The following is a 15267-nucleotide window of genomic DNA, read 5'->3' as shown; positions in this document are numbered from 1 at the left end:
TTAGCAAGGACGTCCCTTCCGGGACTATGCTTGCTAACCTATGACATGGTGCTACAACTAAACCCCATCAGGTTGGTTCAGCACCATCTATCCCCGCTACAGCTGCATTGCATTCTGTCCCATTATTCTTCAGAATGTTCTCTAAAGCTCTGCACAGCATTGAAATCACAGTTATCAGCCTTTGTTTGTCTAGACCTATAGTTAGGTTGCCTTCTGATGTAAATTAAGGTTTCCATCAAAAAAGTTGCAGAGAGAGAAAGTACATTTCTTCCAAACTAGACATTTTAATAAATAATATTAAACATTCATTATTCTTCTCCTGTCAGATTTCCTGGGATGTACCTCAGTTCTCCTTTGTTCTCCTTTATTCTTGTTTTTCCCCGTCTTTCTCCCCTCTCTTTTCATAGAGCATGTCTTTATATACACCATTTGCTAAGCAAACATATTTATTACAATTTTATTTAAGATCTTCAACTTTCATAATCCCAGGACCAGGAATTTTCTCAATTTACATTTTCATAATTAAAGGGGGAAAAAAAGAGATTGTATCATCATTTAAGCAGATGAAGACCAGAAGTTAAAGGGATTTTTAAATGGATTTTTTTAATGTATGCCTAATATTACTTTCTAAGAATTACCAGTAAAAGTGTTTAAAATTATATTGTTGTTCTTAGCCTGCTTGAGAAGCTGAATGTTACCATATAGAAGGTGCATGTGGGCTGTTTTAGCTATAGCCCACTGCATTGACAAATTCCATTTTTTTAACAGGAAAAGAATGCAGCAATTCATCACTTGTCCAGTCTAGTTAACGTTTTGTGCCTTTTTATAAGAGTGGAATTTGTGGACTGGATAGCTTTGACAGTTTGAGGTAGTTGGTGCTTTTCATTTCTGGATCATCGACTCAAGCATAGCAGATATTTGACAAAAATTGACTGAAGACTGAATCTGGGGAATGACTGATTGCTGAAGTATATAACAAAAGGTTTTTTCTGTACAGCTGATGGTAGACTAATGCAATAACAAAAAAGTACATGTATCTTAACCCTGTGCTAGCAAACATTCTAATTGGGGAGAGTGAGAAATGCAGAACGTGTACCTTTGGATAGTTTCATACTTGGTCTGCTGCATTAAGCTATCTGCTACCTACTTCCAGAATGGGAATTTACCTACACATGCCTCTCAAGTCTTTGAACACCAGGTTGTCAGCATTGAATAGGATGCACTCAAAAAGTGAGGTCTCTTCTGAAGAATGGTAATGGCTTGCCCCTGACAGGACTGTCCTTGATGACTGGGCATATGAGGGACATGGGTGCCATGGAAATATGTCAGGAGAGAGCTGCTGCAATTTGGCAGGGCTTTGTGGGAGAGCCAAAGGTCAGCTTTCCATGGCATGTGTTTGTCTTGGAAAGTACAACAGTCGCTTGGCATTCCCACTCCACCTTGCCATTTGAATTCTATTGACTTAGTAAAGTGAGTTGACGCAGTATATGACATTTCTTTCTCCAAGTTTCCAAGAAATTTAGTCTCCAGTGGTTATGATTTTCCTTTGTCTGCAATTTTCTAGTGACAGAAGGACTATTTCAACAGCAATCAATATATTCAGAAATTTGACTTTACTTTCAACAATTTCACTGTGATTCCTTGTGACATGATATGCACCAGCTAGATTTCAAACCAACACAAATCCTATAATGGAGCCTTTTTTAACAAACTGCAATTTCAATGAGCAATTTCAATGAGCAATAGTGTTTCAGGAAGCAAGGCCTTTTAATGAATGGCTCTTGAATTTAATGCTTCACTTTAGTTGGATTTTTTTTATGCTAGTACATTTCATTTTGATATCTGAAATCAAAAATTTCTAATTTCCCCATCAGAATAATTTCCTTATGCAATTACATTGCTTATCTGCCCACTTGTTTATCAATCCCCTTCTCTAATAACCTTTAAACCTGTTATCCAATTTCAATGAAATTTAACAAAGGCTAACATCATAAAAATATAAAACTCCCAGAAGCGTTTTGAAGATTAATGAATTAATTAAAAAATAAGCATGTGATTCCACTAAGGGAAAGCCAGGAAGAGATTCAGCTCCTAATAGTATTTGATTAACCAAGTCAGCACAAATTTCATGTCAGATATGCCTCCCTTCCTGCCTTTTCTGGATCATCTGTCATGCTAAATAAAGTAGGTAGAGTACATGGAACACATGGCACATACATGTGTGTATGTATGTGTGTCCATATATAAATATGTATCTATACATATTTAAAAGTGTAAGGAAAGTGAAGACAAGTCCTGTAGCAAAGAAGCTGTAAGAGACATTGGGGCAAGTGGGAAGCATGGGAGTTTGGAAATGTCTAAGGCAGGAAGGGAGTTTTAAGTACTAACGAGGGATCTGAGGACAAGAGAAAGACAAGAATCATAGACAGAAGGTGCAGGAGTCCAAGAGGAAGCAGGGTATTGCTGTGGAGGTGTCATGGGGCTGTGATAAAGGAGCTGGGTCACTGTACTCTGGCCATGTGGGAGAAGGAGCACACATGCTGCTCATTGAAAGTCAGGCACTGATTTCTTGTACCACTCATGCAACATTAGGCTTGTTTAAAGCTGACCAGTAATAAGGTTATTCAAGTATCTAAGTAACTCAAAAAGTTTTTTGTGAGAAAATTCAGTTTAACTTTAAAGAAAGCAGTACAATGGGAAATCACGGGAACTCCATTTTTCAATAGAAACGTTAAAAAACTCTGTTTCAGTTCATCCCCAAACTATTTTTTCCGCTGCTTGCTTCAGCCATTGAACTGAAAAATTGGCTATTTACCTAACAGTTATGCTTTAAAATATTTACAACACAGGCACAGCCAGTACCTTTCACTCAGAGCTTTGGTGTGGCAGCAGCTCAAAAAACGTGCCAAGGAACTGGCACTGCCTATTGCATTCTGGCTGATAAGATTTCAGGCTGTGCTTCAGAGAATTTGTTCCCTTGTTCAGATGAAGATAAACAAAGTATAACCAACAAACCTGCTTCTGCCAATGACAATCTTCCTAGGAGATACTATCATTTCAGCAGCTGCTGTAAGAAACTTGTCTGGAGGCTGGTGCATACGAAAAAATCAATTCTTCTCTACAGATTATGGTTCAAATGTGCCAAATGCTACCAGGGCTTATGCTACAGATTCATGAGATGCAGTCTACAATTCTGATTAAAGATAGGATGTTTGCTGCATCTCACAAACTAAATGGACCATGGACCATGTCTGGGGAACTTCTAGCTTCCAGAAAATAGGTATTATCTGTTTCTAATGAGCAATAGGCAAGCAGTGCCCACAGTATAAGTGGTCTGTAGATAAGCAAAAAAGCTATATTCACAAATCCTGTCAATCAGCACTTTTCAGCCATTTCCTTTAAAGAGTAAAAGATAAAGAAGAGATTTAGGAAATGCAGCATTTTGAAGAGGCGGCATTTCTGTAGTTATGGCTAAGGAAAACATGGGATAAAGGCATGTGCTGTTAGTGTGATGCCTTGTCAGCACTGCTCTGGAGTGTGCTGCCTCTGGTCCAGGCCTCAGCTATCTTTTGGTCTGAATCCAGACCCAGCACCTCCAATGGATAGTGGGGGCATAAGTAGACTTCTGCCAGTGGAGTGGACATCCAGGATAAACCAATATCACCTGATTCCTGCTGCAGCTGCAAAAAACTGCAACCCTTACAGAGGTGTGAGCAAGATTTGAACTAAGTCTGTAATCTTTGTTATAACAAAACTGTGAAGCCAGGTTTTTCTCCTGAAACAAAAACCTCACTGTGCTCTGCCCAGCTGAGTAAACCTAGAGATCAGCCTGGAGTCAGATTATAACTCCTGGTTCAAAGCATCTGTTAAAAAAAAAGGGCAGAATGCAAAGCTATTGGTACCCATGGGAAAAGTTTTCTTAATCCAATTGCTGTACATGCTGAGACAGCTTTAGAAGAGCACCGGTGCATCTAAACTTGGCCTGCAGCAGCATATTCCTCCATGCACGTGACTCCCTGGGCTTGGGAAGCAGTGCTGAGGCACCATGGTGGGGTTTGGAGTTGCTGGCCCTGAGGAATACGGCCTGTTCCAGGCCTGGAGGCAGCTGCAGCAGCGTGGCTCCCAACCAGCACCAGCTCCAGATGCCTCACGTGTCAGCACAGCTTGGAGCTGACACAGCCGTCCTGGGTTTAGGACTCAGCTATGTCTGCACAGCACCTTGTGCCAAGTGAGAGTGCTTTGAGCTGCTGGTTTGGTGACTGCATTCCAATTCCTGTGTGTTGTTTCCTCTGGATATTGCTGAGATGCTGTTTTGTAGGATCACAGAACAGCAGAATTCTTTAGGTTGGAAGAGACCTCTAGGACCATCAATTTCAACCCAGCACTGCCAAATCCACCATTAAACCTTGTTTCCAAGTGCCACATCTACATGTTTTTTAAAAATCTTCAGGGATGGTGATCCAACCACTTCCCTCAGCAGACTGTTCCACTGCTTGACAACTTTTTCCATGAAGAAATTTTTCCTAATATCCAATCCAAACCTGTCCTAGTGCAACTTGATGGACAACAAGGCAACCAATGGGCCCGACTCAGGGGAGAAGCTGGTTGGGAATACATCTTGCATTGAACATCCATCCTTTCCCATACAGTCTCTCACCTGCATGGACGTTTCCTTTATTCTTTTAATAACTCCCTATTTCCATCTGGAAAGGAGCATTTAGAATATTTTTCTCTTTGGCCATGTGTATATCACTTAATGTAACACAGTGTACAGATCCCAAAGCTCACAGTAGCCCATGCAGAGCAGAGCCTGGCTCAGACCTTCACAGTCTCATAGCTGCATTATTGCAGTACTGTTTGAGCTAAGAAATGTTGTCAACAGGCATGATTTACGGGCTTGAGTGGAGAATTAACTCCCTGTCACAGCTGTGCCCCCCTTTCAGACACAGGCAGCTGCACAGGGACCTCTGAGTTGTACTCCTTTGTGACGAAGAAACACCAAGTGTCCCCCAGCATCACCAGTCTGCCTTGTGGAGAGCTTGTCTAGCTCTCTGCAATCAAAAGAAATACAGTTAGGGGCAGAAAAGGAGAAGTAATTCAGTGCTGAAATAACTACACTTGGCTGGATTCAAAATGAGCACTGTATTTGCTCAAAAGCACCCAAAAAGAAGAACAGGAGGAGGCTGGAACCAGTCCTTGCCTTGAGGTTAGAGGAGGAGGAGTGGGCAGTCAAAAGGCTATTTCCAATTCTGTGTGATTACAAAGCACATAACTGCTCCATGCCTCAGTTTCCTGCTTGTTCTGCAGAGGCACCGGCACTATTTGCTTGCCTCCAGCATCTTCTGTAAAGATTTCTCAGCTAACACTTCTGAAATGGTTAGAGCTGCTGTTGAGGTAGATACAGTAAAAGTGTATATTACTGTAAAAAAACAATTTGTTAAAAATAACTCTGATCAAACGGAGGATGTTGAAAGGACTTGCTGTTTTGTTCAAACAACATAAGAGAGAGCCAAAGGGGGAGCAGCACAAATCTTGTCCTGCTCAGAAGGACAAGGCTGAGAATTGCAGGTGCCATGTCTGCACAGCGTGGCTGTAAATCCCAAATTGCCCAGTGTTCCTCTGGCAAACACAGAGGCGAGGTGTGTCTATACATAGCAAGCAGGTCAGGATGTGATAGGAGGATGGTGGTGCTGGTGAGACAATGTGACACCTGTCCCTCGTGGTGCTGAGTGGCTCAGCAGGAGGCTGCTGTGCTCCTGTCTGCCAGGCAGGATCCATCCACGGCTGAGAGCTGGAGTTCATTAATGCCATGCACTCATTAATGCACTCATTAATTAATGCTCCTCTGCACTCTGGTCAGATCAGGACTTTTCCTTTTCCACTTATGCAAGCAGCAGCCCCTGGATCTGTACAGCGCAGGGAAAATGTGTCTCATCAATCAGCGGGTTGAGCAGGACTGTGCGTGTTGAGTGATTGCCATGAGAAACTTCAGCTGCTGTAGCAGTTGTTCTGGCTGAACTGCTGGAGATCAGCAGTAAGAAGCATTCACCAAGATACACACAAATAAAACTCATGCCGTTGCTTTGATATCTCAGTCTTTGTTTGCTGCAGGCACTGGTATCAATGATCATTTAACTCACAGCAAATTCCAAGGAAGAGAAAGACCAACCACAATAGTTGCACATAATGCAGAGGTTTTCTGTTCACCATGTTAGAAAGAAATCTTTGATTTTTCTTTTTCTCCTTTTGCCAGAAGTTTCAGATATTTGATCAGGAAGAAGAAAAACACACCACATGAAGTTACAAAATAATATGAAATGGTTAGAAACTGATCATTTTTAATACATTGCAACATGGCTTTTCGTCTGAACTACTATTATATTCACTTTGAGGAGAGGGGAGGCAGCTTTTTGCTAACAGCAGAGAGACAAAATTAAGATTTTCATTCTAGTAATTGAACTAGAAAAAGGATTTATTGTAAGTCTATTTATGTTTCATATACACACCTTTAGTCTCCATTAGAATACATAGCCTCCATTAGCAATTACTGTGTTGAGGCACGATAGGGTGCTTTGGATACTCCTCTAATGATATGTATTGCATAGCAGCTGATCCAAAAGCTCATCACCACCAAATGAAGGAGGTCCAGATGCCTTACCCTCCTCAGGCCTCTGCCCCTGGGTGCAGGCTCCATCCTCCTCCTCATGGCTGCTGAGCTGCGTGTCAGAGCTCGCAGCAGTAAAAAAAAGTGGGTATGTTCCTGTAGTGGTAGTCATCAGACCACAGAAGTGTCCTGCAGCTCTGGGGCACCCAGGCTGTTACTGCACGACACATGGCATGTTTGGGAGGAAGAGGAGGCAGGGAGAGTCACACAACCGTCTTGGTGGTGGCAAAAAGGTTGACATGGCTGCTTGCTGACCTTAAAAGTTTCTTAGACATTTGAAAAGACTGGTGCATCCTGAAGTGATCAGTACATACTGTAAAGAAAGTATTAGCCCGTTGTGATATTTCATCTGAGATTAGAAGGGGTTTTCCATTCAGGTAAATGTACAGAAGCCTTCCAGCACTGGCACCTGTTTGCATTAAATGGTGTATTCACTGTAGTTAACTGCAATGCCAATGTGTGAATGAAACTGGGTCATGCTTCTGCAAAAACTAAATAAGGCATTATTAACACGTCCATCAACTACTGAGGATGTGATATGTTTTTCAAACTGTTCATTAATTCTGTACAAAACCAGTGACATGTACAGTATTGTTTTCGCAGCTGGGGGTGAAGGATGTCGTGTACAGAAACCTGCAACATCTGCCTCATTTGGGGATTTACCATCCTTTTCTTAAAATGAGCAAAATGTAGATCAACATTGGAGACATTCACCTGAACTCCTCAAAGCGAGTCAGTAATTACTAACTATTAATCCCATTGTACTTTAGTTCTGTAAATTGTAAAACACTTTTCAGCATGATGGAACAGATGGTCTGGTCTGCTTGGGAGCTGATGAAACTTAACACCAAAAAACTCTTTCTGTTTGAGACACATTGTCTTAGAGAAGTGCATGAATCCAAGTGCATTACACCATTGAAAGTAAGGCTGATTTTACCAGAGCATGGGCAGGGGGGAGCAGGAGGAGACACCAATTTTCCATGGGTACATGGATCCCTAGAGCCTTTCACACAGTGGGGTGAGCCTACTGCGCCAAACCCACTGGGAGCTTTTTCACTGGCCTGAAGTGAGAGCTGGATCAGTCCTGCATCCAATTTCACCATGAGTAAAAGAGACTCAGGCTACATGATAAAAGCACCATTATTCTTTGCAATAAGGTCATCCATGAAGGAATTAAGTGTGCTTTATAATCATGTCTTCAGCTAAATTCCCTCATTTTTCCTCAACACCTGCCTTTAGACATGCTCACCTGTGCAGAACCATTTCTTGTTGGCACCACACAATTTAATGGAGTTGATTTCCAAAAATAATTGGTGTCTCCTTGGCAGCCTTATAACAGCACATATTCCTGTATTTAAACTTCGATGATTGCACAAGAATATACGTAAGGAAATATGTACAGACACTCTGGGACTCACAGTTACAATGTTGGAGTTCTATGCATGTTGGGGTTTTTTTCCCTGTGTTTAAAAAAGGTGCATAATGGCACTACAATATTATTACATGTTGTAATTACACAGCCTAATTACATGATTATATGTCTTTACACTAATTACACAATTAAAAACAATTACAGAAATTTTGTGAATGCATTTGGATAAATTAAATTATTTTTAAAACCACTGGGGCAACTGACTAACAAAAAAAACCATCAAGGGGTAGCAAGTAAAGCCAAGTACGTGTGGAGATACCCTACTGGGTCTTGTGGAAACACCTTGGTGCTCTTTCACTCTCAGATGAATGGGAATGTGGAACATCACAGGTAAATGTTAAAAATAACCATTTTGTGCTCCGTGTACCTGGAGCAGAATTTCATAACACCTTCTAGCATGGTTGGTCTATAGCAAAAGATTTATAGCCAAGATCTGGTGCCAGTACTTTGAGGACATAGGAAAGATGGTTATTAATGGTGAGCCAGGCTCCTGATACACTGGATTGAATCCAGCCCTGTCTCTCATTGGCTGGAACCAAGTAGGATGGTTCTGAACGTGTACAGGGAGCAGGGCTGGTGCAGAGCAGGGCTATACCAAGAGATCTGGGCAGAAAACAGACAGCCTGTGGGGTTTGGTGCCACCAGGGACAATGGGGGAGACAGAGCCAAGGCTGGGCTGGGGTGCAGTCAGGCTAATCAGGGCAGGGTGCTGGAGGCTGTCAGACAGCAGAGCAGGAGCACAGGTGTGCATGGGTATCCACTCTGTCCTGCCGTGTCTGGGTGCCCAATAGGACCACAGCTGCCACCTGGCTCAGTTGTGGAAGGCCTTATGAGGACACAAGGACATTCTTCTGGTAACAATAGGCACAGCTGTATGTTGTATGGAAAATTCCATTTTCCAGAGGACATCAGGCAGCCTATTGGTGGAAAATGGTAGAGAAATCTGTTTCTACTGGATGTGCTTCTGCTCTTTGGAAACAAAGACTTAATTTTTCAAGGCTGTCAATGTAATATTTTCTGTAAACACTAAACTCACCTGGGAAGTCCCGGGACATTTCCAGAGTGAAAGGGGATGTGACCAGCTCATTTATGCCAAACCTTGCTAAGGAACAGTCTCGTTATGATCACAATGCATAGATAACAATAAATTATTTGGTATTTTTGTCTGTATCTTTCTTTATTTCTGTCTATGCATGAAGGGGTATTAGTGCAGTGACAGGATTTGTGTAGAGATTAACGGCAGATCAGGAGCATAACTGATGTAGAATGTCATAAGTTCCCAGTCCTGCCAGCAGTGAATGAGTAGATTTTTTCTGGCATGAGCCTGCTTTGGGAAATCCCACTCCCAGACTTTATGGTTCCTGTTTATACGTGAAAGTGAGAACATTATTTAGGCTTTGATAAGGAAGTACCTGCAGCATAACCATTAGAAGCTCAGTAGATGTGTTTCATGAGATATATAATCCTTTCAAGCTCCTTTTTATCCTAAAGGCACAATAAAACTTTTACACAAGATAAAGATAGTGAGTCTAACTTCCATGGTTTTATTCAGCTTCATGTAAATTTGTTCTGTTTGTGGTTCATTTTGTAGTTTCATTCTCCATTCATTCCATATGGTTATTTTAAAATACCTGTGTTGGTGTTTCCCTGTATGCATGTTCCACTCCATTCTGGGCTTTACTTTTTACTTTCCTGAACAGCAGGACTGCTCTGTTCAAAAAGCTGCTCCTTTTTCCTCCTCATTTCTCACCATTCAACTACATTTTAATAAGCTTCAGAAGACAATCTGTATTTTTCTCACAGTGACTAAGGTACATCCCCCACAAGTTCAGGCAAGGCTGAGACAGCAATATCTAACATGTTATAGACATGGAGCCCATACACTGGTTTCAGGCACATCAGACCATCAAGCTCATTACAGCTCTATCCCTCTTGGCCAACACTTCACACATCCAGCAGGATCAGTTCTGCTCCTCTCCCTGTTTGCTTGCATCTCTGAGCAGAGATGCAAGCAAACTCCATGCAGAAGGGCCAGAGTTAGCTTCAGGTTAGCTTTAGGCATAGCAATAGAGAAGGAGTAGCGCAGGCTAAATTTATCCGAAAAACACAGACGAATGATGCTTACATCATTGCACCTACCACTGCTGCAAGCCCCACTAAGTAGTGAACAGGCCACAGCTATCCTCGTAAATCCTTGATTACAAGCTGCAGTCACTTTATCAGGTATCTGTGACAGAGACATCTCTTTATTTGGCTTTGCCTTGCATGCCCAGGCTGTCTCTTTTGCAACAGCATGGCCAATGACAACACAGTCACTAGTACAGTTCAGGCGGGACTGACATCCTGAAGACACATGTACACAGGTGCTGACATATGTGAGGTACCCAAGCTCTTGTAGCGAGGAAGATGTAGTCAGTACTTGTCTGAGAGCAGAGTATGGAGTCAACTTGTCCTTCATGAGATGCACATTAGGTGCCCACATTTCAGGCAAGGCTGGGGAGGCAAGGATAGATACTACCATGCTGTGCCCCTTGCCCGCAGACTAGAGAGGAGAACACGGTCTGCTTTCATATACTGGTATAGACATAACCCCGGGTGCCAGCATGAAAACCTGCTCTGGCAGAGTGTGCAAAGGCTCTGTGTGCTGCAGTAATCTCTGCTACGGGGTGTTTTCCTGCTGTTCCTGTTTCTGGTGTTCATTACCCATCCCAGTACCCTCTGGTAAATCTTCCTCCACATTCACATCACTCCTGCTCAGTCTGCCTCACAATGAGAAAAGATTCCCATTCCAGCTCTACCTCACCACAGTCAATACACACTGTATGCGATGTAAATTCATCCCTCCTGTTGGAATTTACCTTTGTTTACTTAAATAACAGCACAACATAAAGCTTAATCTGAAACTCTTCTTGACCTTTCCAGTTTCCAGTCTTTTCCCCTACAGGGCTCCCAATGAGCTGAAGAAAAGTTAGCCCTTCAGGCAAGGCAATAGGCATTGAAAACTGTAAATTATTAAGTATGTTTAGCAGGCTGGCCTGGATTTTGAAAAACTAATGTGACAATTACTTGGAAATTAAGCCAAAGAGCAAGATCTTGTGGTTACATCTGCCTCACTGAAAGAAAGATATTTCATAAACATAATGACAAATGGAAATGAAGTTAAATTAGGCATCAAATACATCTGATAATATATTGCTCCAAGGAAAAATTGAAAAATGAAAAGTTTCAACAGGCAGGTCTTCAAATGAGAAATGCAGCACTTTGTTTGGGAATTCCTGTTTGCTGTGGAGTTTTCCAGGGGCAGGAGAGGGAGCAGGGGAACTGTAACACCTTGCAGCCATAACCAAGGGCTCAGTTCTGCATCCCTCACGCAGAATAAATTCCGACAGCCAATTTTTTAAGAAAACAGAGTCAGACCTTTCCTTAAATATCTGCCCTCTGCTGAGTCATCAGAGCTGGAGGATGAGGTCCTTTCTCAGCTTAGATGCAGCAATAGGATTAACACCTGCTCCATGGCTGCTCTCAGCCCCTCCTGCCACCGTTCATCCATCAGTGTCAGTTCTGCTTTTCCCCCAAAATTAGATTAATCTGTCATTCTGGGATTGATAGTTCAAACTATTTTCATACAGTATTCCTGCAAAGAAAATGTCTGAAGAACTTCTTTCTCCACTGGCCTACTGTAGTCCTTCACTCTGCATAGGTGGCAGTGATTACCACAGGCTCCAACCAGAGTAGTTCCATCTGTGGGATTGCACTGATTGCATTAAAACCAGATTATTGTCCTTTTTAGTTCCTGAGAACCCCAGTAAAATTTCTTCAAGGGTTAGATCGTGCCATTTACTAAATATTCCGCATCTTTTACTAGGCCAGAGAGAAGTCTGAACGGCTAAGCCTCCTGTAACTTTACAAGGCAAACTTCCTCCTTGGCATCAATCAGTTAAGTTCCATAGAAAATGCCCCCATGATATATTTGACCTACTAATGAAAGCAGTTCAGTACAGACGTAACTGATTTAACCTTTGTCAGGGTACAAATAGTTTGAACAGTTCTGGTATCTGAGTAACTTGTAGATAAATTTTGTACACCTTGGTTACACAACTAAATTTGGCAAACAAGGTCCTCAAACTGCATGTCTAGCACTTAGCTTGGTTTCTGCAGGTTACCTCAGACAAAGTTCCCAGCCATTCCACTGGACGTGATGTGTTTTCTCAGTACGTGGCTCTTGTCAAAAGCCCCAGATGGTTGAATGCTCCCACGGAAACCGGGTACTTGAGCAAGGGATCACGACATCAAACAGCACACACTGGCCTGGCTACCTGACACAGGAGACAGCCCACCACTGACCTTCTGCTTCTCACAGGTTTTCAGGGTTCCGTAAGTGTGTCACACACATGGATCATAGATAGCATTGCTTCTAAACATGGCCAAAAATGCCGAAGAAATAGAAAAATAGTAAGCGGCAACATTTTTTCCACATAGTTGGTTCCTGCCAACCATGTTGTAAGTACTTGTGATTTTCTCTTTTCTGCAAATATATTTTTTCCAGAAGAAAAAAATTAAAACTTTCATTTCTCATGCTAAATAAACATAATATCAAGGGGGTGATGCTGTGTGAGCACAGTAAAATAAAATCAAGCTTTACTTTCTATTAGAGGAAAAAATTATAAATTGAGATAGAAAGAGTTTTGCTAAGCTCTAACTTATTTGAATAGTGCCAGCTACAGTAAGGTTAGACAGTAAGCTAGCTACTTAAGGTTAGAAATTCATTCCTTTCAGATAGAAAGATTATTGTTGATGGTGGAAAACAAAGAGTATTTACAAATCATGAGTGATTTATTGATACGAATTATTTTTCTTTTCCAGACAAAAATATTTACATTTCAGTTTAGTTCATTTTTTTCTTGTTTTTAATATATTCAAGTACAAAAGCTATCAGCAAACTAGAAGAATGTGCAGAAAGTTTAGACACCTCAAGGTTCTCTTTATGTGTGTAGTCTATTATTAATGTACATGATCATTTTGATTTTATTCTGCTATGTTAGCATTTAGGAGAAAATACACTGTAACGTAAAAATTCTCCATAATTTGCAAGAAACAAACAACAAGATTTTCTTGTCATGAATTTGGGATGGAGAAAACATCTCAAAATAAAATTTTAATACCAAAGGGCCAATGCTTATTTCGATCCCCTGTCACTCCTCAGACTGAATTGAAGCAGAAGTAGCCCCAAGTGTTCACCAGCCTGATACAGCACTTCGTATTCCGGGAAAAGGAAAAAACGCCCTTTGTACTTTCTCCAGCCTGAAACTCTGAAAAAAGCCAGAAAAACAGTTGGCTCATCAAGGTCAAATTGGGTAGATCCCAATCCACAGTAGTAAACACACAGCATTAGGGTTGTGGGGATTTACGGACACTTGCAGCCTGTCCTCAAAGGCTCCTTCCACACTGGTCTAAAATGAGCATCCACAAGCTCCAGGGCATGCCCGTCTTCCCTCCAAAAGAAAAAAATAATTAATATGCTTAAAAATTAAATACCTAACCCAAAAAGAAAGTCGTAATGAGGCATCATTTAAAGGAAGAAGTACTTAATGAAATGCAAATATTTTGCATTGGTTGGAACAGAAATCTTACTGGACGAAGAGGAAACTCAGAGAAGGAGGGGAGCTATGGAAGGGCCTGTGACATTTCCATGGATGTCATCTCCAGATCTCACATTTTCACCAAAATCCAGCCCACTCTGCATGGAGCCCTGCAGTGTACCTGGAAATATGTTTGAGTTCCCTTAGAGTACAGTCCTGTCACCTCTGGTCAGAAGAAGGTGCCATAGAAAAAAGGAAATTGGGCATTGGGTTTGAGACCTGGTCCTGTAGGACCTTGTGGCCCAGGTTTGTCTGCTCAGCTGTGCAGTTATGGATGAAATGCACATTCCTGAAGTTTACAGTCCACTGCTCTCCCTTGAAAGCTCCTTTCCTTTGCCTCTCTCTCTCAACAGGTGACTGAGTGAGCTCAGTGGTTTCACCTTGCACAAAGGGGTCAGTAATGCTGAGGGTGAGAGGGTGTAGGGATGGGGCAGGGGCCATAAGGAAGAAATGGGCTGATGCAAATGGGATGAGAGACCCACCAGTAAAATAAATAGCCAACAGGGAGAGATAAAACTGGATCAAGATACAGCTTGCTGCCAGACAGTGAAAGAAACACAGAACAGCTTCAAAGGAGGCATTTTATTGTTGCTTTGGTATGTGCCAAATGGAGGGTGACCTTTAGCAACCTGATGTCCCTACCCATGGCACTGGGCTTGAACTAGGTGATCTTTGAAGGCCCCTTCCAAGCCAAACCCTTATGTTCTAGGGTTCAGGAGTCCTTTGCTGATGATGGGGTAGGACGTGTCTCCACACAAGGCATTACAATGTTATGGTTTCATCCCACTTGTACCACCAGGCTCCATGTTGGACAAGCAGGGTGAGAGAGTGAACCACAGCGCTGGTGATCCAGAGCAGAGCCCCGTGGCTACTCCAGGGGCAGGCGCTGCGGTGTGGCCGGTCATGGGCATGCAAGGGTGGAGCATGCCCAGGGCCAGGGCTGTGGAAGTGCTTCCCACTTCTCCCTTGATTAAAACCCTCTCACTGATCTGAAAACAAACTTGCGGTGTTGCAGCACATGGAAATCACCTGACAGCAGTAACTGCTCTGAGCCTCTGCTGCCCCGACTGTTTGCAAATCTGGATTTTATGAAGCCTGATCACTTCAGTGAATGACCTCTTGACCCTGGTGTCCATCCATCACACAGAGAAATGTGTTTGCCAACAGGAATATCTACTTGGACAGTCAATGATTTAATAAGCTTTTCTTCCTACAGAGTTTATTGATTTTTGCTCTTAGTGAGAGCAAAAGACTGTATTGTCAGAGTAGGTGTTCAGCAGTGCTTGCATCCTTTCCTCATGTATACTTTGTTATATTTCCCTCTGCATGATTTCCATCATCCTTTATTGCCACAGATATGCTTCTTGTCATCTTTGTGCCCTGAAGCATCTCATTTTCTTTTCACTCATACCTTGATTAATGTCTTCATAAGTTCTGCTTTCCTCTACTTTACTGTGGAGTGGTTGCTCTAGAACGTGCTTTTCTGAGAAAACCTTTGGGATTTGGGTTTGGATTTTTTTTTTTTTTTTGTA

At 42.1% G+C, this 15267-nt stretch overlaps 1 protein-coding gene across 3 annotated transcripts in view; it reads left to right on the top strand.

Moving 5' to 3' along the window:
• Nucleotides 1-15267, top strand: part of LHFPL3 (LHFPL tetraspan subfamily member 3) — a 240280-nt gene that overhangs the window by 171897 nt on the left and 53116 nt on the right. The window lies entirely within an intron of this gene.

Source organism: Corvus kubaryi, unplaced genomic scaffold (assembly GCF_017639235.1).
Source record: "Corvus kubaryi isolate FWS band 111438036 unplaced genomic scaffold, C.kubaryi_AGA036_p1.0 137, whole genome shotgun sequence".
Classification (NCBI taxonomy): Eukaryota; Metazoa; Chordata; class Aves; order Passeriformes; family Corvidae; genus Corvus; species Corvus kubaryi.
This window is presented reverse-complemented; position numbering and strand designations above follow the sequence as displayed.